We start from the raw sequence: 25,004 nt of genomic DNA on the forward strand, positions 1-25,004 counted from the left end.
GGCTGATACTAGTATCAGCTAGCTAAGCCAGCTAGCAGCTACCCCTTAATAACAATAAAGGCTGTATAATATTAACTATCAAATCAACAGATGCAGCTAGCTATAATGACTGATTGACTGATGTTTTCTCCTCAAACCCACAAAACAAAAGCAACACATAAGCAGAGCACCCCTTATTATATAGCTATTATAGCTTCCTATTGACTAAAAGTAGGAGGGAAAATAAACCTATTAATTTAAGTGGCCAATTCAAAAATGATGCAAATGAATATTATGCATAATATATCAAACAAATTCTAGTCACATGATTGATGACATAATCACAGTATCCACAGACACACTACTACAGTAGGATTAGAACTTCAAGCTAATAGCTCTATCCCCCATTCCCATTCCCCATCCCCCATATAAAACAATCTGTAAAAAACAGCACCTTGGCTGTTGGTAACCTTGGTAATGAATAAAAAATAAGAAGACACCCAATAGGAATACATATTCAACCTTCAATTAACAAAAAAGTATCAATTTAGTATCAATTTACATTAGTGCGCACTAACATATATCAATGCGCACTGTCATGTACCTAGCGCGCACTAATAATCCGTTAGTGCGCAGTATGGTGAGGCGCCATGTACTGCGCACTACGTCCAGCGACTGCGCGCTAACGGATAGTCCATGCGCACTAACATCCGTTAGTGCGCAGTAATAAAAAACCGACTTTAACCCGAAAATTCGTGGAATTTTGATTCTTTTTCCCAACTTCCCCAACAATGACGAATTAGACAATGGCATTGACTAAATCATGAAAAACGAATGCACATCTCTATCCGGCACTAGGTTAGTGTGTCCAAAAGTGTGTAAACCTGTGCACTAGGCTGGGTGACTTTATTGCATTTGCCCCTTAGAATGGCAGAGAAGCTTTTAAAAAGAAGGCATTGTCATTCATAAAGAGCATTTTATGATCCTCACTACTGCAGCCAGCATCACAAAACTCTCTCTCACTATGGGGCTGATGCAATATCAGGCGTTGAGCTCTGCGCACCACTAAATAGGGATGTGAATCATTTTCCTGATGATTGAAAATATCGTACGATATTTTCAAACTCGTCAGAAATTGGGGGTTCTCCGAAACCGATAGGAAAACCCCAAAACATTGTTTGTGGGGTTCTCTTATCGTTTTGGGGGAGGGCGGGAAAACATGGCACACAAAAACAACCCCTAAACCCACCCCGACCCTTTAAAACACATCCTTTAGCATCCCCCACCCTCCTGACCCCCCCAAAACTTTTTTAAAGTACCTGGTGGTCCAGTGGGGGGCCCGGGAGCGATCTCCCGCTCTCGGGCTGTTGGCTGCCACTAATCAAAATGGTGCCGATGGCCCTTTGCCCTTACCATGTGACAGGGGCCGGCCAATGGCACCGATAGCCCCTGTGCAGTTAGTATAGCTGTGTTTAAAAAAGGATTGGATAAGTTCTTGGAGGAGAAGGCCATTACCTACTATTAATTAAATTGACTTAGAAAATAGCCACTGCTATTACTAACAACGGTAACATGGAATAGACTTAGTTTTTGGGTGCTTGCCAGGTTCTTATGGCCTGGATTGGCCACTGTTGGAAACAGGATGCTGGGCTTGATGGACCCTTGGTCTGACCCAGTATGGGTTTTTTGTTTATTGGCTCAGGTGCAGCCGATAAAAAAAAAAAAATGATCGGACCGCAAGCAAAACATTTCCCGATAGTCCCCGAACCCGGAATCAGAACCGATTCCAGTTCTGATTCACATCTCTACCACTAAATGCCCGGTTGGCTGCCATTTTGGATGTGCTAGAAATATGCCCAATGCAATATTGGGATTAGCGCATACAAAACACGTGTCCATACCAGCACATAGCAAATAGCGCTCATCACATACAAATACCTTGTTGATGAGGCTATTAGTTAGTATCCCTATTTTAAAAAAAATGTGTGGCCAACGCTCATATTTTAACGCCCAAAAATTAACGCAAGCCCAGAGCTGGCATTGTTTGAGGCACCAAAAGCCATGCTCCGAAGAGCAAAAAATACAGTTTTTTTGTGGTTCCTCCTACTTAATATTGTTGAGATACTAAGCAGGAGGAACCTTAGAAAGCTGCAACAACAACAACAAAAAATCTAACAGCTTTCAGATTAGGAAAAGATATGCTCAATTTACAGCATTCAATTTCCTAACCCATGTCTGTGCGAGTCCCTTTTAGTGTGCCAGCTCATTAGACTATTAGATCGAGCGCCCAAGAGAGGGGATGTGCAGGTGTTCAAAAAACTTGCGTCCAATTTGGATGCACGTTTTTTGCGCTTATGATATTGCATCGGCCCCTATGTCAGAGAAACAGAGACATTGTTTTCTGTCCAATGGGATAGGGTAGCACTCAAGATTAAAGTAGTGCCAGTGAAGAATGAATTTTTGTGTCTCTTTGTCTGTCTGATGCAGCACAGTGAGCACAGTGCATTACACTAAAGATATCTATCTGCAGACAGATTGAAGTGAAGTGAAGCGCAGCCTTGCCATCATTCTTAGTTCTCTTTCTAGCATTTTATTTTGCATGTACAAAATGAGTAAGCCACATGCATGCATGGGAATGGTAACTTTGAAACCGGTGTGCGGGCACATATTTGAGTGCATACATCAGCCCACACCCAGGGCACATATATGCACCCATATTATAAAATAAACTGGTCTCACACACGTGTGCTAAATTTTAAGTTGGCACAGAAATCTTGGTTCTACTGCAGAAGTCAGGAGATTTTAAAAGGGATGCTCCCACACCATTTCCAGTCTGCCAATTTGTCCACCAGTTCACCCAGTTAACAACTAGGTCCTCCAACCCCCCCCCCCCCCCACACACACACACACACACACACAGTTTGATAGCATACACTCCCCCAAATTACCCCAGACCCTTTAAACTGCTCACAAATGGCTTGATCTTTTTATTTTATAACTTACACATCATCAATACCAGAAGTAAAGTTATATGGCAGTGGACCTCGCTGTGCACCGGGGCAATTATGTATTTATGCATGCATATCTTTGCCAGGCCCCAAAACACCCATGCCCCACCCAAACTACAACCCACCAGATTTGTGCACCGTGACATTATGCACGTATATGGGTGCTTTTTAAAATATGGTCGGTGCATGAAAGCCTAACTTCTTCATGCATCCCCTAATTGATGCACATGCTGAGCTTTTTAAAATTCACCTTTAAATGTTTGTGCATGTGTGTGAGTTTGTGATAGACATTGTGAGGGATAGCCCTATAAAGACAGAGACTGAGTTTGTGCCACTTGCAAGCTGTTAACTGCTCTTGGCAAATAGGCTCTGTACTTGTTAAGCATTGAAGTGAATTAAGTCTTTGAACTTGATTGATTGTGTGTGACAGATACACTCATTAAGTACTAAAGTAGTACTGATGAGTGCTGGTCGCATATTAATAAAGTCTATTGTGATATCAAAATCACCAGTATACACTTCAAATTCCATCATGCCACTAGGGAGAGGAGGCAATGGCAGGGGCAGAGGATTGGGTGTTTTTGAAGAGCCAGCCTTAGCCTGTGAGAAGTATAAGAAGTAATGAGAAAAAGAAGTAATGAGAAAAAAGAGAATCCTGCCCCTAAATTAAAAGTCTCTATTTTAGCTACATAAAGCAAGGAGTGGAAGCTAGCTCAAGCCTTAAGACATTGAAATTGGGAGGGCATGTGCCACCACCACCTGCTCTTCTCCCTATTGTTTTGGAGCAGGGGCAAAAGGTGGGAGAGCCATCCATAGCTTGCAATAGCAGGACAGGAGCAGCAGAAGTGCAACACCCAAAAACCAACAACATGAACCTCCATGATCATTGCTTCTCAGGTAATGAAGGCAGCATTTTCAAGAACTCATTCTGAATAAGAATCATGTCTAGGATTCCCTGATTCAAAAGATATTGAAAAGCTAGTAGCCAAAGAGAATTTTGTAGCTCTAATCAGTAGTGTCTTAGCCTCCAGAGAAGAAGTAGGGGAGGCAAATGATATTGACAGTGTTGAAAGCAACCCCTATGAAGAGCAGTCAGTACATGTAGAGAGCATGATCGATACCCTGGCCTATTTCCACATCTACTCCAGTGTCAGCAGCAGCCCCCATTGATACAGAGAGAAGATGACCCATGGCTTCCCTAATGTAGAGATACTTTAAATTTAGGTAGAACCTACATTTTGCTCAGTGTATTCACTGCAGTAAGGCCATTAGTTGATGGAAGGTACTGGGACATCTGACAAATGTTGCTATGCCACATTACCTACATAAGCAATACCAGCTAGCATCAGCATCAAGGATGCAGGGCCAGCACAACCATTAGGCGTGACTAGGAGGTCACCTAGAGTGGCATCAGTGGGCAAGCACCATTTTTAAAATGTGAAAGAAGTGTCAATAGCAGTCACGGAGCACTTGCTAGGTAAGAGAGAGAGAGAGGGGGGAGCACTTTTAGAGGGTGACCATAACTCTATATATCTACCACTGTCAGAGGGCACATTCAAATCAGGATGGCTTTGGGGGGCAGTTTTACATTGATCTGCCAAGTGCACTACTGACCCTTGCACCAGCCCTGCAGGGGAGGGCAGCCTGTAGATCCTCTCTGTGACTTCAAGCAGAAGCCATAGCAAAAGGGTTGACAAGGGGAAAACTTTCCTCAAGCTGAGCCCATGTCCACCAGTCAGTTGCAGGCTACAGCCACTTGCCATGCAATTGTAGTAACAAAACATCATAGAGGAAATGGGATGGGGCAAGAGGCAGGCAGTATCCAAGGTAGTGATGAGGTGCATCATGGAAATGATTGGTCTGGATGGCCAGCCCCTATAGATTGTGGAGAACCTGGGCTGCACCTCTTAGCTGTCAATTACAAAGTACTCTCCAGGACTGCATTTAGTTGGCAAGTTATCTCCACCCTGTACAATCAGTGCCATAGCTGCATGCAGGTGCATCTGGAGAGTAACATGAATTTCACCAGTGACATCTGGACCAACTCAAATGCTATGCATACCTAACTCTCCCTGATGGCACATAGATGGGAGCTGGAAGGTGCAGGCAGAAGCTTTAACAGGGATCAAACATCAGGATGCAGGTAGGCTGTTCTGCATACCCAGGTGATGGATAGCCCCCATACCTTGTTCAATTTCTTAACAGTCATAAGAAAGATGCTGGTGGGCTGACAGCCAGTCTAGAGAAGAGGAGTCTTCATGCAATCTGTTCTGTGAAAGACAGTGGGAAAAATATAAGAGCAGTGGAAGATGGCCATCAGGGGATCTGTTGCTTTGCATATTTACTACATCTGAAAGCGAGGGATGCCCTGGAGCTGGAGTCCAAGGACCACAAGATTCCAGTCCTGAAGGACCAAATAGAGAGGTGCAGGAAAATAGCAGTGCATTATCACCATACCATGAAGGATGGTCAGTATCAACATGAAAAGCAGGAAGAATTTAGGCTCTCTCATAAACATCTGATTCAAGATGTTGGCACAGGTGGAAATATGTTACGGTAACTGGCCGCAAAGGCTCGCGGTCGGCTCCCTCCACTTATCAGTGCAAACCAAAGCTGACCGGACCCCGAAGCCTCGTGGCAGCTGGGAACCGCTGCAGACGCACTCTGCCGCACGCCCTCCTCTCTGGCTCTCCCACGCTGCTGCCACAACCCGACCAGGCTGCTGCCGGGATTCCACATGCTGACCAGACAGCAGTCAGGTCCCACACTGGCCTCCCAGCTAATCCCCAGGTTCCCAGGCACGCGCACGCACCACGTGTCCCCTTTTCAGGATCACCCGCAGAAGGGACCTGGACTTCTCCTCCTAGGCCTCAGGCTATTTAAGGCAAGACCTGCTCCTCAGGCCTTGCCTTGACTACTCCTGGCTCCTGTTTGTTCCTGGAAGCTTCGCTACTTGTTCCTGAGTTCCTGTTCTGTCTGACGCCAACTACCAAGACTATTGACTGCCTGACTACAAGATATGCCACCTGCCAAGACCCTAGCCTGCCTGACCTCGAGATATGCCACCTGCCAAGACCCTTGCCTGCCTGACCATGAGATACACTGCCTGTCAAGACTTTTGCCTGCCTGACCTTGACCAGTTCCCTGAGACCCCACATAAGTCCAGCTGGCCCTGGTACCCGAGAGTTCAACCTGAGAGGAACGAGGGCTGGTATTGGTGAAGCCCCAGTGGGGTCTCAGGGATCACCAGCCTCACCTGCCGATGGTGGGCACCCATGGGGCTCCTCCCCACTGGTGGGTCCAACTCCATGTTGGTCCATGGATCCACGTTGCTAACAGCTAAGGCCATGGATCCGGCAATTCCAGGACTCACACAGAAAATCCTGGAGCAGTAGAAAGTCCTAGAATCCTTGGCAGCATCTATGGAGCGCCTTAACACTCGTCTGGACTCAGTGGTCTCCACCACTGCGCAGATGTTTCCTGCACCTGGTTCCGCAGAGGCGGCCCCCTGCACCTCGCCCGGTGATCCCTTTACCAGCTCCACCTCGCTATGCAGGCAATCCACAGCAGTACTGTGGGTTCTTCAACCAATATAATATGTACTTCTGCCTGCAATCCGCCCTCTTTCTGGATGACCTGACTAAGACGACTTACATTCTGTCACTGCTTGAAGGGAAAGCCCTGGCCTGGGCATCTCCCTTCTGGGAGCATTCGGACTCCCTTCTGCTGAACCTCTCAGGGTTTTTATATTGTTTCTGGGCCGTGTTTGAGAGCCCTGGTCGGCAGACCCAAGCCAGTACAGAATTCCTGCACATCCGTAAGGGCGGCTGCCCTCTGATGGATTACACTCTGGAATTTCGTACGTTGTCCACCGAGCTCCATTGGGAGGAGCCTTGCCTCCGCACCATCTTTCTGGATGGCCTCTCGCCAAAAATCAAGGACGAGCTAGTAGTACAGGATCTCCCCGTGTCCCTGGACACACTGATTGACTTAGCAGGCAGAACTGACCGCCGACTCCGGGAGAGATCCCTTGAAATTGCTGGAGTCAAGCGACGCTCCAATGGGCCCACTCCTTCACACATAGCCTCACCTGGTTCTCATTCTCCAGCTTCATTGGAAGCATCCACTGAAGAACCTATGCTGCTGGGTCGGGGGCCATTATCTCCGGAGGAACGCCAATGACGTTGGCGGGCCGGACTTTGCCTATACAGCGGAGCCTCCAGGCATCTCCTGCTCCAGTGTCCTGTGTGGCCGTCAAACTCCAGGGCCTAGGGTTCAATGGGGGAGTGTCCCTAGGCCTAACTTCACCGGTTCCCCCACTTACCTGTGACCCTAGTCTTACAAGACCGTGACTTTTCTACCCTGGCGCTAGTCGACTCTGGGTCCAGAGGAAACTTCCTTATGCAAGAAATTGTGGACCGGCTATTAATTCCCACACGGCCTTGCCCCGTACTGCTTACTATCACTTCGATTCACGGAGACCCCCTTCCTGGGAAGATCACACATATGACCGTTCCCCTGGAATGCCATATCGAACCATGCCACTGGGAGCAAATTTCCTTTTACGTCATATGGAAGGCCATTCACCCAGTGGTCCTGGGTATCCCATGGCTCCAGTTACACAATCCGCATTTTGATTGCATCTCCCTGCGGCTCGAACAATGGGGCCCTCCTGTCAAAAGACCTTGCATCCTTGCACCCACAGAAATCTCCACTGGAGACAGCCCTGATGAACCTGCAGGACCAGTACATGCAGTACGCGGATGTATTTTCTAAGAAGGCAGCTAACATCTTGCCCCCTCACCGGGAGTTCAACTGCGCAATTAACCTAAATCTGGGCATCACCGCTCCACGTGGGAGGGTGTACCCCTTATCCGTGCCTGAAACAAAGGCAATGTCCAACTACATCAAAGAGAACCTGCAGAAGGGCTTCATCTGCCGCTCCAACTCTCCTGCCGGAGCCGGAATTTTCTTCGTGGGGAAGAAGGACGGCTCACTTCACCCGTGTATAGATTACCAGGACCTCAATGCCATCACAGTGAAAGATTGGCCTCTGCCTCTGATAATCAAGCTATTTGACAAATTACAAGGAGTCTGTGCTTTTACGAAATTAGACCCCTGTGGGGCATACAATCTTGTTCGGATTAAAGAAGGTGACGAGTGGAAGACGGCGTTCAACACCAGAGACAGCCATTATGAATACCTGGTTATGCAGTTTGGCCTCTGTAAAGCCCCCGCCGTCTTCCAAAATCTTATGAATGAGATTCTCCTGGACTTTCTGTATACCTGTGTGGTCGTGTATCTAGATGACATCCTGATTTACTCCAAAACTCTGCAAACCCATCACCAGGACATCTGCCAGGTATTGCAACGTCTGCAAGAGAACAATTTATACGCCAAACTTGAGAAATGCCTCTTTGAAAAAACTTCCTTACCCTTCTTGGGATACATTGTATCCAATCATGGTTTCAGTATGGACCCTGCTAAACTCAAAAGTATTCAGGGCTGGCCACGACCTACGACTCTACATGCTCTCCAACATTCTTGGCTTCACCAATTACTATCGGAGCTTCATCAAAAATTACTCTCATCTGGCTGCTCCTCTGATTGCCTTAACCCACAAGGGGGCTCCCATAAATATCTGGCCGGTTGAAGCACTGGACACCTTTCAGGCACTCAAAGACGCCTTCCTCCATCGACCATGCCTTCACCACCCGGACCCTAGACTCCCTTTTATTGTCAAGGTGGACATGTCTTCAGAAGGAGTAGGTTCGGCCCTGAGTCAATTCGACCCAGCCAGGTCCCTGCATCCCTGTGCTTTCTTCCCAAGAAAATTTTCTCCGGCCCAACAGAACTATACCCTTAGCGACCAAGAACTCCTGGCCATGAAGCTTGCTTTTGAAGAATGGCGCCAATGGCTGGAAGGGGTCCAGCATCGTATAACGGTCTACACAGACCACAAACATTTGGAACACCTGCAACAGGCTCAATGCCTTAAACCTCGCCAGGCCCGCTGGGCACTTTTCTTTACATGTTTTGATTTCTACCTGTGCTATCACCCAGCATCCAAGAATCAACACGCAGATGCGCTTTCCCACTCATTCTCTACTGAAGAACAGCTTGAACCTGCAAGACACATAACTGATCCAGCGCGGGTTATTGTTGCGGCAACGCAAGCAGTCCCACCGGGGAAGACGGTGTTATCCCGTAGACTCAGAAACCCTGTCTTAATATGGGGACTGTTAAAAAAAGACGACCAAATCAATATATGTTTAAAAGAACAACTCTGATTTTATTTTACATTATTATTCTTTATTATAAATCATATACTGCGTATAAGCAAAAATGGATACACAGGAAGCAAAAGTATACTTACATAATATACGTAGCACAGCGCTGGCTCTGGAACAGAGTTTTTTTTGCTTAAAAAAACTGCTACATCCCAGCTCTACTTATATAGGTTAAACTAGCAAAGTCAGCAAGCCATCTGGTTTCTGCTTGCATGTTTCACACCACAAACTTTATTGCTTTGTTTGCTTTGTCTCCCCCTTATCTCTCCCTTCGCATTCCTTCCCACAGATTATCTGCTTCGTACCCCCAGCGCTGTCTCCTGCTTCATCCTGTGTCTCACTTTGTTGATTCTGCTGTTATCTATAAAGTCCTGCAAGAATGGTTTATAACTTTTTCTCCAGAGCCTGGCATTCACGGTCTCCGGTATTTTCTGGTATTTTGCTATCAGCAAAACTTGCTGGCAAGCAGAGTCTGCAGGACCTGACTCCCATTCCACTGGGCACCCTGGACGTGCGAGAACTCTGGCTCAACTACAGCAGTTCTATTGGTGGTTCAGTATACACAAAGATGTCAATGCCTACGAGCTTCTTGTCCCACTTGCGCCCAACAGAAGTCCCCGACTGGCAAATCCTAGGGCTTGCTGCAACCTCTTCCAGCACCCAGTGAACCCTGGACACATCTGTCAATGGACTTTCTTGTGGACCTACCCCCTTCTGGTGGAAATACTGTCATCTGGGTCACTGTAGACCGTTTCTTGAAAATGCCACACTTTGTCACTCTGCCCAGTTTCCCATCAGCTCCCTGTCTAACCCAGCTGTTTGTACAGCACATTTTTCGACTCCACGATCTTCCTCAGCATCAGCATATCGCTTCGGATCATGGTCCTCAGTTTACCGCCAAATATTGGCAAAGTCTTTGCAAAAAATTCCATGTCACTCTGGATTTTACCTCTGCGTACCACCCACAAGCAAATGGCCAAGTGGAACGGACCAATCGGATGCTTAAACAATTCCTTCAGATGTACATTAACGCTCGCCAGGACGACTGGGCTGACTTGCTCCCATGGGCCGAGTTCTCTCACAACTCACATCCCTGCACATCCACAGGAGCATACCATTCCAGACTGTTTACGGCAAGCAGCCACTTTCTCCATTGCCTTTGCCCTTATTGGTCCCTTCTCCTGTGGCCCAGATGATGGCAGAGAAATTGAGAAAATTATGGACTCAAGTACGCAATATGCTCCAAAAGGCAGCCACCTCAGCCAAAAGCTTCACAGACAGCCATCGCCGGCCTGCTCCCCAGTACCATCCAGGACAGAAAGTTTGGCTCAGGAGCCGCTTCCTCCGGCTGAGGGTTCCATCCATGCACCTCGCACCCTGCTATATTGGGCCATTCCCCATTCTCCAGCAACTAGGGCCTGTCACTTATCAACTCTGTCCTCCCTCAGGATTCACAATGCCTTCCACACCTCTCTACTGAAGCCTCTGGTACTGACTTGGCCTTCCAGGAAGACCCCCGAAACCTCACAAGTTTACGCCAAGGAAGAAACCATCTATCGGCTCCAGGAGATCCTTGACGTGCGGATCAAAGGTCGAATATGGGAGTATCTGCTCTCATGGGAAGGCTTCAGTCCAGAGGAGAACTCCTGGGAGCCTTCCGCCAATATCCTTGACAAAAAGTTAATTCAGCAATTTCACAGAAAACATCCCAAGAAACCCAGACCCCCTGGGGGGGGGGCTTTGGGGAGGGGGTACTGTTACAGGAACCGGCCACAGAGGACCACAGCCAGCTCCCTCCACATACCGGCACAAACCCCAGCTGACTGGACCTGGAAGCCTTGCGGTGGCCGAGAACCACCACAGATGCACTCTGCCGCACTCCCTCCTCTCCGGCTCTCCCATGCTGTTGCCGCGACCCAACCAGGCCGCTGCCGGGACGCTGCTCGCTGACCAGGCCGCAGTCAGATCCCATGCTGGCCTCCCAGCTAACCCCTGGGCTCCAAGGCGAGCAAGCGCGCCATGTGACCCCTTTTCAGGGTCACCCGCAGGAGGGGCTCGGACTCCTCCTCCTAGGCCTCAGGCTATTTAAGGCAAGGCCTGCTCCTTCTTTTGCAGTATGAGCATTTGATGATGCTTGGAAATTGTTAACACTCATGTGAACTGTAAGCCCACTGACTTGCTGGGACATTTCATGACAACTTTTATCTGTTTTTGTCACAGATTGTACATTTTTCCAATGCACTGGGCTGGCCATTCCCTTGATTTGGTGATTGTCCCAGAATCCTGGGCTAGTGATGGATTTGCTTCGGACATTTCTGTAAAACCTTCATGATCTGATCACTATCTGTTGCTGTTTACACTTTATCCACAGGATTGTATTCAAACATGTGTTGTCTCAAATACACCTAGTTCTTATTGAGAATTTATAGACCCCCATTAGGTTTGAGGAAGAATAGGGTAAATCTGATGTCTTGCTGTGCTTTAATTCAACTAATGATTTAGCTGCATCATTAACAAGTGGTTCAGTGCTTGAAGTAACTTTCCTGATAAGGATAAAAAACTCCCAAGGCCCAGTCCATATTGTTCCCTGTTTATTCAAGACTTTAGGGATAAGAAATATATTATGCTGATGGCATTAAGACTGCTGATGCTAGTTATTGTCTCACCTATTTCATTGCCATTCTTATAGTCTAAAAGTTTCCTGTAAACAACCAAAGGAGCTTTTGATATTATGTGTAAGTTAACTATGCCATCTAAAGAGCACTCCGCTTCCTTTAAGCTTGAGTGAGATTTTTTCTCTGATTATTGTTAGCAAAAACTGTTAGATTTTCAGATACCTTAGGTAATTGCTGAACATAGAAACTAGTAATCATGTTATTTGGGAAACATTTACATTCTGCCCTCTAGATAATTGTCCAGCTTGAGTGCTTTATAGTTTGAAATCGATCTTTCTTGAGGTGGTTACAAAAATTGATCAATCTCTCTTTGTCAGAGGAAATGGTTCCCAATACTTTTAAAAGGGCTGTTGTGCGCCCTGTTATTAAAAAGGATGGCCATCCTATTGCTCTTCCATCTAATTATAGGCCCATATCAAATCTTCCAACATTAGGGAAATTATTGGAGAAAATAGTTCTCATTCTGTTAAATGATTTTCTAACTGAACTGGGGATTTAGAATCAGTTTCAGTGCGGATTTTAGTCTATTCACAGCATTGAGATCTTAATATCATCCCTGTCAGACCAGGTACTAAGATTAATGGATAAGTGTATAGATATTGTTATAATTTTGCTTGATACTGTAAGTCATTTGATACTTCTTTAAAAGCTAAGGATGCTAGATATCAGATGAATAGTTATCCAGTGGTATACATATTTTTTTGAATAGAGATCAGCAACAGGTCAGAATCAGGGAGCAATGTTACTGTGAAATTTTAAGAAAGGCTGAAGATAGACTTTCAAGTATACACTAGTGGCGTAGCCACTGGAGGGCCTGGGTGGGCAGTTGCCCACCCAATTTGGACCCAGGCCCACCCAATTGGAACCGGAGCACCAGAAATGCAAGGCCATCACGGGATCCCAGCCCCATGTCGGCGAAGAGGAGGACCCAGGCCCGGCGCAACTGGGTGTGCCATTCCGTGCATTTGCACAGCCACGGAGCAGCACAAATGGGGAAGTAGTGGGCAGGTGGCAGGTTAGGCCTCCCCTGCAGCCGTATGGCCCACCGACCTTCTTGTTTGGGGGGGGGGCAGGGAGCAGAAGCGCCGCACACAGCTTCCGCTTCCTCCCACACCTAAGCAGGAAGATCGGTGGGCTGTATGGCCCAAAGATAGCAGGATGCCGGTGGCAGCAGGAGAGGCCAACCGATCTTTCTGCTTTGGGTGGGAACGGAAGCTGTGTGCGGGCTTGAATATGTATGTGTGGCTGAGAATGGGAGCCTGAGTGTGTGTGTGTGGGTGAGAATGGGAGCTGGTGTGTGTATGGGGGCAAGAATAGGGAGCCTGTGTGTGTGTGGGGTGAGAATGGGAGCTTGAATGTGTGTGTGTGAGAGAGAGAGAGAGAGAGAATAGAAGCATGGGTTTGTGTGTGGGTGAGAATGGAAACTTGAATATGTGTATGTGTGGGAGGGAATGGAAGCTTGAATATGTCGGTGAGAGTGGAAGCTTGAATCTGTGTATGTGTGGGTGAGAATGGGAGCTTGAATGTGTGTATGTGTAGTGAGAATGGGAGCCTGGATTTGTGTGTGGGTGAGAATGAAAGCTTGAATATTTTGGTAAGAATGGGTGCTTGAATGTATGTATGTGTGGGTGAGAATGGGAGCTTGAATGTGTGTATGTGTGGGTGAGAATGGGTGCCTGAATGTGTGTATGTGTGGGTTAGAATGGGAGCTTGAATGTGTGTATGTGTGGTTGAGAATGGGAGCCTGGGTTTGTGTGTGGGTGAGAATGGGAGTCTGGGTTTGTGTGTGGGTGAGAATGGGAGTTTGAATATGTGTATGTGTGGGTGAGAATGGGAGCATGGGTTTGTGGGTGAGAATGGGAGCCTGGGTGTACGACTGTGGGTATATAAGAATGTGAGCCTGGGGAGGGGTGAAAAAGTGAGAGCTTGTGTATGTGTCTGCAGAGAATGTGAGCTTGTGTGTGTGTGGAGGGGAAGCATATGAGAGTGAGAGCTTGAGTGTGTGAGGGAGTCTGTGAGAGAAAGTGTGTGTGTGTGTGTGTGTGTGTGTGTGTGTGTGTGTGTGTGTGTGTTTCTGTGGAAGGGAAGAAGACAGTAGTAGAAGAAAGACACTAAAAAGGAATTATGAAATGAGTGACAAGGGAAAAAATAGGAAAAAGAGACCAGGCCAACTGATTAGAAAAATTCAATGATCAGACAACAAAGGTAAAAAATATATATATATTTTGAGATGTTAGCAATTTAAATATGTTGTATCGAAAATTATTCATTCAATGTATCAGCTTAACTTTATTAATTCAATTCTTTAAAAGACTTCATATTTTAGATATTTTTTAGACAGATTTCTTCTAAACGCTTTGGACCATTCATACCACTCCATGGTTAGACAATTTTATGGGTTTTCACTTGTGTGTCTACCGCTCGGAATCATTTTTAATCATTGGTCCACTGAAAACATTTTTTTTAAATATATATGTAGAATCAAATTTCTCTTTTTCTTAAAAAACGATGATAAAAAAATGACTCCGAGCGGTAGACACACAAGTGAAAACCCATAAATTTGGCTAACCGCGGAGTGGTATGAATGGTCCAAAGCGTTTAGAAGAAATCTTTCTAAAAAATATATAAAATAGTAAGTCATTTAAAGAATTGAATTAATAAAGTTAAGCTGATACATTGAATAAATAATTTTTGATACAACGTATTTTTCTCAGTACAAATGAACTGTTGATCGCTGGACAATTTATAAATTTAATGTTGGTATTTCAGCAATTTAAATATGCCTTCTTTGGGAATGTGCATTTCTTATATTTTTGTCTTTTGCTCTTTCTTCAGTATTCCACTGTTCAGAGACTTTAGTGTCTCAGGCTTTCTATTTTGGTTTTATCTACATGTTTGTTTCTAATTTGTAGTCTCTTATTTCTATATTAGGTAAAGACTGGTCTCTGTTTTGCCTGTGTGTGTGAAATGCAGTATTTCTGCTAGCGTGTAGTTTCTCTGTAGTAGTAGTCCAGCTTGTTCTGTTATTCCAGTAGGTGATGTATTAATGTTGTAGGGCCTGGTGTAGTATTTGCTTTTTCATAAGGTCGCTGTTATTTGAATCCTGAGAGTCAGTGCTGTGACTGTATGGCAAGGTTCTGATGTCTCTTTCTTTGCAGGAATTTCCATTACTTCACGAAATAGCAGTGGAGTGTTATTTTTTGCAGAGGTGACACCAGAAATTGAATTTTTTTTTTCATGTTAGTTGTAATATGAATTGTCCTAGCTCAGTGCTACACCTGTTCTGATGATTAATTATATTTTAGTGAAGGCAGTGCGGGCTTGTCCCACACTGTCAATATTAACATAAGAAACATAAGAATAAACATAAGAAACATAAGAAAATGCCATACTGGGTCAGACCAAGGGTCCATCAAGCCCAGCATCCTGTTTCCAACAGTGGCCAATCCAGGCCATAAGAACCTGGCAAGTACCCAAAAACTAAGTCTATTCCATGTAACCATTGCTAATGGCAGTGGCTATTCTCTAAGTGAACTTAATAGCAGGTAATGGACTTCTCCTCCAAGAACTTATCCAATCCTTTTTTAAACACAGCTATATTAACTGCACTAACCACATCCTCCGGCAACAAATTCCAGAGTCTAATTGTGCGTTGAGTAAAAAAGAACTTTCTCCGATTAGTTTTAAATGTGCCCCATGCTAACTTCATGGAGTGCCCCCTAGTCTTTCTACTATCCGAAAGAGTAAATAACTGATTCACATCTACCTCTTCTAGACCTCTCATGATTTTAAACACCTCTATCATATCCCCCCTCAGTCGTCTCTTCTCCAAGCTGAAAAGTCCTAACCTCTTTAGTCTTTCCTCATAGGAGAGTTATTCCATTCCCCTTATCATTTTGGTAGCCCTTCTCTGTACATGCTCCATCGCAATTATATCTTTTTTGAGATGCGGCGACCAGAATTGTAGACAGCATTCAAGGTGCGGTCTCACCATGGAGCGATACAGAGGCATTATGACATTTTCTGTTTTATTCACCATTCCCTTTCTAATAATTCCCAACATTCTGTTTGCTTTTTTGACTGCCGCAGCACACTGTACCGACAATTTCAATGTGTTATCCACTATGACACCTAGATCTCTTTCTTGGGTTGTAGCACCTAATATGGAACCCAACATTGTGTAATTATAGCATGGGTTATTTTTCCCTATAAGCATCACCTTGCACTTATCCACATTAAATTTCATCTGCCATTTGGATGCCCAATTTTCCAGTCTCACAAGGTCTTCCTGCAATTTATCACAATCTGCTTGTGATTTAACTACTCTGAACAATTTTGTGTCATCTGCAAATTTGATTATCTCACTTGTTGTATTTCTTTCCAGATCATTTATAAATATATTGAAAAGTAAGGGTCCCAATACAGATCCCTGAGGCACTCCACTGTCCACTCCCTTCCACTGAGAAAATTGCCCATTTAATCCTACTCTCTGTTTCCTGTCTTTTAGCCAGTTTGCAATCCACGAAAGGACATCGCCACCTATCCCATGACTTTTTACTTTTCCTAGAAGCCTCTCATGAGGAACATTGTCAAACGCCTTCTGAAAATCCAAGTATACTATATCTACCGGTTCACCTTTATCCACATGTCTATTAACTCCTTCAAAAATGTGAAGCAGATTTGTGAGGCAAGACTTGCCCTGGGTAAAGCCATGCTGACTTTGTTCCATTAAACCATGTCTTTCTATATGTTCTGTGATTTTGATGTTTAGAACACTTTCACTATTTTTCCTGGCACTGAAGTCAGGCTAACCGGTCTGTAGTTTCCCGGATCACCCCTGGAGCCCTTTTTAAATATTGGGGTTACATTTGCTATCCACCAGTCTTCAGGTACAATGGATGATTTTAATGATAAGTTACAAATTTTTACTAATAGGTCTAAAATTTCATTTTTTAGTTCCTTCAGAACTCTGGGGTGTATACCATCTGGTCCAGGTGATTTACTACTCTTCAGTTTGTCAATCAGGCCTACCACATCTTCTAGGTTCACCGTGATTTGATTCAGTCCATCTGAATCATTACCCATGAAAACCTTCTCCATTACGGGTACCTCCCCAACATCCTCTTCAGTAAACACCGAAGCAAAGAAATCATTTAATCTTTCCGCGATGGCCTTATCTTCTCTAAGTGCCCCTTTAACCCCTCGATCATCTAACGGTCCAACTGACTCCCTCACAGGCTTTCTGCTTCGGATATATTTTAAAAAGTTTTTACTGTGAGTTTTTGCCTCTACAGCCAACTTCTTTTCAAATTCTCTCTTAGCCTGTCTTATCAATGTCTTACATTTAACTTGCCAATGTTTATGCTTTACCCTATTTTCTTCTGTTGGATCCTTCTTCCAATTTTTGAATGAAGATCTTTTGGCTAAAATAGCTTCTTTCACCTCCCCTTTTAACCATGCTGGTTGTTACGCTTGGGCTCCGGACAGGAGTCGTGCACACCACCCAGCAGGGTGGCTCCAGGTGGAGAGAGACAGGAAGCTCGAACAGAGTCAGGTACCAGGCTGGGTCAGGGCAGGCAGCAAGAATCAGAGTCTGGGTTCAGGCTGGGTCAGGGCAGGCGGCAAGTGGCAGTGTCTGGTACAGGCTGGGTCAGGGCAGGCGGCAAGTAGCAGTGTCAAGTACAGGCTGGGTCAGGGCACAGTAAGCAGGACAAGGCAGGTCAGAAGGCCCGTAGGCCACACACACACACACACGGAAGGCCCGTAGGCCACACACCAATAGCGGGGCAAGGCAGGTCAGAAGGCCCGTAGGCCACACACACACACACGGAAGGCCCGTAGGCCACACACCATAGACGGGGCAAGGCAGGTCAGAAGGCCCGTAGGCCACACACACACACACGGAAGGCCCGTAGGCCACACACCATAGACGGGGCAAGGCAGGTCAGAAGGCCCGTAGGCCACACACACACACACGGAAGGCCCGTAGGCCACACACCATAGACGGGGCAAGGCAGGTCAGAAGGCCCGTAGGCCACACACACACATACGGAAGGCCCGTAGGCCACACACCATAGACGGGGCAAGGCAGGTCAGAAGGCCCGTAGGCCACACACACACATACGGAAGGCCCGTAGGCCACACACCATAGACGGGGCAAGGCAGGTCAGAAGACCCGTAGGCCACACACACACACACGGAAGAAGGCCAAAAGGCCGCACAAGGCAAGGCAAGGATAGGCCCGAAGGCCGCGCAAGGCAAGGCAAGGCAAGGATAGGCCCGAAGGCCACGCAAGGCAAGGCAAGGCAAGGATAGGCCCGAAGGCCACGCAAGGCAAGGCAAGGCAAGGATAGGCCCGAAGGCCGCGCAAGGCAAGGCAAGGCAAGGATAGGCCCGAAGGCCACGCAAGGCAAGGCAAGGCAAGGATAGGCCCGAAGGCCACGCAAGGCAAGGCAAGGCAAGGATAGGCCCGAAGGCCACGCAAGGCAAGGCAAGGAATGGCCCGAAGGCCGCGCAAGGCAGGCTAGAGCAGGGAGCCCAGGTGAGCTCGATGCCGAAGCACCGAGGCAACTGTCAGGCAGGGTTAAGAGGGCACACCCAGAGCATAGAGTGGACATAGGAGATGGACTGGGCCTGTCAGGAAAGTCAGCACTAGAGGGACCCCTGGTGGTGAGGCGGTAGCACAGCAGCCACAGCCGTAACAGTACCCCCCCCTCAAGGCCTCCCCCTCCTCCTGGATCCCATCTGTGCAGGAGGTAGTCAAGAATAACGGGAGACCACTCCGGGGGTGATGCGGCAGGTTCAACTCCTTTCCGAGGCAAAAAGGCAGTCCATAACCCCTCCTGGGACAAGGCGGCAGGGTGAGACCCCTCCTGGGGTAGCAGAGGCGGTGCAGATTTCCATAACCCCTCCTGGGGTGACAAGGGGAACACAAACCCCACCTGGGGCAGAGAAATAGTCCGTAACCCTTCTTGAGGCGATAGTAGGACCGGTCCGGACCCTTCCAAGGTCGGCATTAAGACCGGTACAGGCCCCTCCAGGGGCGGCAGCTGGGCCAGTACAGCAGGCTCGGATCCTACTCGGGCAATTGTAGCAGGCTCGGACCCCTCTCGGGGCGTTGTAGCAGGCTCGGACCCCTCTCGGGGCGATGAAGCAGGCTCGGACCCCTCTCGGGGCATTGTAGCAGGCTCGGACCCCTCTCGGGGCGATGAAGCAGGCTCGAACCTCTCTCGGGGCGATGAAGCAGGCTCGAACTCCTCTCGGGGCATTGTAGCAGGCTCGGACCCCTCTCGGGGCGTTGTAGCAGGCTCGGACCCCTCTCGGGGCGATGAAGCAGGCTCGGACCCCTCTCGGGGCATTGTAGCAGGTTCGGACCCCTCTCGGGGCGTTGTAGCAGGCTCGGACCCCTCTCGGGGCGATGAAGCAGGCTCGGACCCCTCTCGGGGCGTCAGCAGGACCGGTATGGACCCCTCCAGGGGTGGCAGCAGGACCGGTATGGACCCCTCCCGGGGTGGCAGCAGGGCCAGTTCAGCAGACTCCGATGGCTGACTCAGGAAGTCTGTCAGTAGGACTGGTTCGGACCCCTCTGAAGACGGCAGCAGGGCCGGTTCGGCAGGCTCAGATGGCAGAGGTAGAAAGTCTGTCAGCAGGGCTGGTGCGGACCCCTCCGAGGACGGCAGCAGGGCCGGTTCAGCAGACTCAGGCTCTTCTCGGGGTAGTGCAGCAGGTTCAGACGGCAGAGTAGCATGGTTAAAGGTGGTGTGCATGGAAGACACAGATTGTACTGCCGTGGGCTTGATACCTCGAGCCAAAGTCTGATGCTCCTGATTTTGTTTCTGGAGGAGCAGTTTAGAGAAGGCACAGGCAGTTCTAGGACGTCTAAGGAAGGTGCTCGTTAGTGTCCACTTGGCAGCTGTGGGAAGCTGAGCCCTGCTAGAGCTAATCAGCTCTCTCCGTTGTAGAGAAACCTGTTCCCGAGGCTCTAGCACTGGTCTCACAGAAGCCTTCTTGGCCAGGTAAGTCCTGGGTTTTTCTACCCTCAAACTGCCAGCAAAAATGTCTGTTTTAGTTGAGCCAGAAACAGAATACTGGTTAGGAGAGCTGATAGCCTTTTCTAATTGCACAGCTGGTCCTAGAGCAGAACAACAGGGGCAGGGTTTGCCTGGAGGTAACAAACACGGGAGACAGGAGCATTTCCACCACCCTGGTTTAGGAGCCAGACAGTTCAAACACTCCTGATAGACAGAAACATTTTTCTTGTTGCAGTTATTGCATGACCAGTGTTCCTGACCAACAAGTTCACAGGCTAGACAGTTCTGATAGCTAGGATAATTCAAAGTTTGACAGGAATGGCAGGTATAAAACTTTAAAGAAGGAGGCATCTTGAATTAGTGAAAAGTTGACTCACCGGCAGGACACAGACCTATCTCTTCCCCTGGAAAATGTGATGGCTTCGGCATACTGTTACGCTTGGGCTCCGGACAGGAGTCGTGCACACCACCCAGCAGGGTGGCTCCAGGTGGAGAGAGACAGGAAGCTCGAACAGAGTCAGGTACCAGGCTGGGTCAGGGCAGGCAGCAAGAATCAGAGTCTGGGTTCAGGCTGGGTCAGGGCAGGCGGCAAGTGGCAGTGTCTGGTACAGGCTGGGTCAGGGCAGGCGGCAAGTAGCAGTGTCAAGTACAGGCTGGGTCAGGGCACAGTAAGCAGGACAAGGCAGGTCAGAAGGCCCGTAGGCCACACACACACACACACGGAAGGCCCGTAGGCCACACACCAATAGCGGGGCAAGGCAGGTCAGAAGGCCCGTAGGCCACACACACACACACGGAAGGCCCGTAGGCCACACACCATAGACGGGGCAAGGCAGGTCAGAAGGCCCGTAGGCCACACACACACACACGGAAGGCCCGTAGGCCACACACCATAGACGGGGCAAGGCAGGTCAGAAGGCCCGTAGGCCACACACACACACACGGAAGGCCCGTAGGCCACACACCATAGACGGGGCAAGGCAGGTCAGAAGGCCCGTAGGCCACACACACACATACGGAAGGCCCGTAGGCCACACACCATAGACGGGGCAAGGCAGGTCAGAAGGCCCGTAGGCCACACACACACATACGGAAGGCCCGTAGGCCACACACCATAGACGGGGCAAGGCAGGTCAGAAGACCCGTAGGCCACACACACACACACGGAAGAAGGCCAAAAGGCCGCACAAGGCAAGGCAAGGATAGGCCCGAAGGCCGCGCAAGGCAAGGCAAGGCAAGGATAGGCCCGAAGGCCACGCAAGGCAAGGCAAGGCAAGGATAGGCCCGAAGGCCACGCAAGGCAAGGCAAGGCAAGGATAGGCCCGAAGGCCGCGCAAGGCAAGGCAAGGCAAGGATAGGCCCGAAGGCCACGCAAGGCAAGGCAAGGCAAGGATAGGCCCGAAGGCCACGCAAGGCAAGGCAAGGCAAGGATAGGCCCGAAGGCCACGCAAGGCAAGGCAAGGAATGGCCCGAAGGCCGCGCAAGGCAGGCTAGAGCAGGGAGCCCAGGTGAGCTCGATGCCGAAGCACCGAGGCAACTGTCAGGCAGGGTTAAGAGGGCACACCCAGAGCATAGAGTGGACATAGGAGATGGACTGGGCCTGTCAGGAAAGTCAGCACTAGAGGGACCCCTGGTGGTGAGGCGGTAGCACAGCAGCCACAGCCGTAACACTGGTAATTGTTTTGCCTTCTTTCCACCTTTCTTAATGTGTGGAATACATCTGGACTGTGCTTCTAGAATGGTATTTTTCAACAATGACCACGCATCTTGGACATTTTTTACTTTTGTAGCTGCTCCTTTCAGTTTTTTTCTAACAATTTTTCTCATTTTATCAAAGTTTCCCTTTTGAAAGTTTAGCACGAGAGCCTTGGATTTGCACACTGTTCCTTTTCCAGTCATTAAATCAAATTTGATCATATTATGATCACTATTGCCAAGCGGCCCCACCACCGTTACCTCTCTCACCAAGTCCTGTGCTCCACTGAGAATTAGATCTAAAATTGCTCCCTCTCTCGTCGGTTCCTGAACCAATTGCTCCATAAAGCTATCATTTATTCCATCCAGGAACGTTATCTCTCTAGCGTGACCCGATGATACATTTACCCATTCTATATTGGGGTAATTGAAGTCTCCCATTATTACTGCACTACCAATTTGGTTAGCTTCCCTAATTTCTCTTAGCATTTCACTGTCCATCTCACCATCTTGACCAGGTGGACGGTAGTATACCCCTATCACTATAGTCTTCCCCGACACACAAGGGATTTCTACCCATAAAGATTCAATTTTGTATTTAGTCTCATGCAGGATGTTTATCCTGTTGGACTCTATGCCATCCCGGACATAAAGTGCCACACCTCCTCCCGAGTGCTCCTCTCTGTCATTGCAATATAATTTGTACCCCGGTATAGCACTGTCCCATTGGTTATCCTCTTTCCACCATGTCTCTGAGATGCCAATTAAGTCTATGTCATCATTTACTGCTATACATTCTAATTCTCCCATCTTACTTCTTAGACTTCTGGCATTAGCATACAAACATTTCAAAGTTTGTTTTTTGTTTGTATTTTCATTCTGCTTTTTAATTGATAGGGATAAGTTAGAATTTTTTAGCTCAGGTGAGTTTTTAGTTACAGGCACTTGGACTACTTTTCTAATTATTGGAACCTCACTGTCGGGATGCCCTAATTCTAATGCATCATTAGTATCCTTTAAAGATACCTCTCTCCGAACCATGCGCTGCTGAGCGACTGTCGGCTTTCCCCTTTGTTCTAGTTTAAAAGCTACTCTATCTCCTTTTTAAAGGTTAGCGCCAGCAGTCTGGTTCCACCCTGGTTAAGGTGGAGCCCATCCCTTCGGAAGAGACTCCCCCTTCCCCAAAAGGTTCCCCAGTTCCTAACAAAACTGAATCCCTCTTCCTTGCACCATTGTCTCATCCACGCATTGAGACTCCGGAGCTCTGCCTGCCTCTGGTGACCTGCACGTGGAACAGGGAGCATTTCAGAGAATGCTACCCTGGAGGTTCTGGATTTAATCTTTCTACCTAAGAGCCTAAATTTGGCTTCCAGAACCTCCCTCCCACATTTTCCTATGTCGTTGGTGCCCACATGTACCACGACAGCTGGCTCCTCCCCAGCACTGTCTAAAATCCTATCTAGGTGACGCGTGAGGTCCACCACCTTCGCACCAGGTAGGCATGTCACCAGGCGATCCTCACGCCCACCAGCCACCCAGCTATCTACATTCCTAATAATAACGGGAGGCATGCGAGCCTAGGCCGCCCGAGGGGGGGGAATACGAGTAGACTATGGGTAGCCAATAGTGGTGCCTTGTTTGAATTAAAGGCCTGCCATTGGTTGGCAGGTAAAAGTTGTTGTGGGCAGCCGTTTTCACGCCTCAGTTGGTACGGGACGGCTGAGGCAGCGGAGGCAAGCAGCTTTCGTAGCTAGGGATAGTTTGGGCTTCAGGTTTTCCCCGTATCAATTAAAAAAAAAAATCCGCAGCGATTTTAGACACTTTGATTAATACTTGCATTTCACCAGTTTGGATTTGAGGTTTCACTTCAGTGTTAGTATGAGCAGGAGAGTTCAGGATCGCGGTCGCCGTGATCGAGCCCCTTTGCCTGAGGTGAGTGCTTCTCCTCATCCTCCCCAGGCTACTGCGAGGCTGTCGCTTGCTGCCGAGGCTTTTCCCCGCCAGCCCGCATGGCAAGGAGGGGTAGTGTCATCTGGCCTTCCCCTCCCATTTTCCCGTCCTGTTTGTTGTCTGCTGCAGGGCTTCCTCTGTGTTCTAATCCTCCCGTTTTCATGATGGCAGACTCGGGAGAGAGCGGCCCTGAGTCTGCCGATGTGGAACTCTCCCCCCCTCCACCCGAGTGTCTGTCTAGTGGGTCTGCGTCAGATGGGGAAGCGGAGATTTCCTTGAATGCGTCGGCGTCTGCTTTCGGTAGCTTTCTCAAGGAGAGAGGTCCTTTTCCCTGGGGTGCGCATGTTACTGCAGCTGCTGAGGAGCCCATTGTTTTTGCACAAGCTCAGCCTGTGGAAGGGGGAGGGGATAAGAAGACAGGAAAGAGTGGGGCCGGTACCAGAGGGAAGGCGGGGAGTGTAAGGAGCACCCGGGGTAAGGGAAAATCCCCATTGCCCAGGAGTAATGTTTGGAGGCAGGCTCCTGCCCTTCCAGTAGATGCTGCACTTGAGTGTAGTTCTCAGATCAAGAAGACGCAGCATCAGCGTGGAGCTCTCAGTAGTGTTAGCAGGGTTTTTCAGTCTGGGTGTCAAGAAGTCACAAGTTTGCTTAAGAAGCCGGGGAAATGCCCTACTAGGGGCAGTGCCTCCATTAGGCAGCGCCAGGGAATGCAGGGTATTGTTAGCAGTGGCTTCCAGGCTGGTTCCCTGCGAGGGTTAGAGCAGGTGGCTGGTACTGTGAGTTCGAGGGACCCTGGGTTAGGTGAGGGCTTAGAGCAGGGTGAGCGGGGAGGCTTTGGGGGCTGGCCCGCCTGGTACAGTCTGGATTCAAGTAGTAGTTCTTTTGTTCCCAGTGCAGGCTCGGTTGGTTTAGAGGCGAGAGACAAAGGTGCTGGGAATTTAGCATCGGCAGGGATCCGGTCTCATAATAAGAAAGGAGCTATTGGTGCAGTAGGCGTGGATTACATGGGTAAGAGGGTGGGAGGGATATCTTTTCTTTCAGAACCAATGGATGCGGTTTTGCCTGGTACTTCGCAACAAGAGGCCTGGAGAGAGAGAGAGTTCCAGGGAGTGGAGAGTGGTCGGGACAGGAGCGGTTACCCTTCTGGAGGATGGCGTGCTGCAGTATGCGGAGAATGGGAGTCTCCGGCAGGTGAGAGGGGGTGGGAGTCCAAGCGCAGGGCAAGTGGTAGGGCAAAACGGAAAAGGGATACATCCACGTCTAGTTCTACTTCAAGGTCGTCTGAGACTTCGGCCGATTCTACTGAGTCTGGGCCAAGGTAGAGGGAGGTTCTTGAAGGGCCTAAACACGGGGCGGGACACTCGGCCAGTGAGGCCT

Source organism: Rhinatrema bivittatum, chromosome 9, assembly GCF_901001135.1.
Source record: "Rhinatrema bivittatum chromosome 9, aRhiBiv1.1, whole genome shotgun sequence".
NCBI lineage: Eukaryota > Metazoa > Chordata > Amphibia > Gymnophiona > Rhinatrematidae > Rhinatrema > Rhinatrema bivittatum.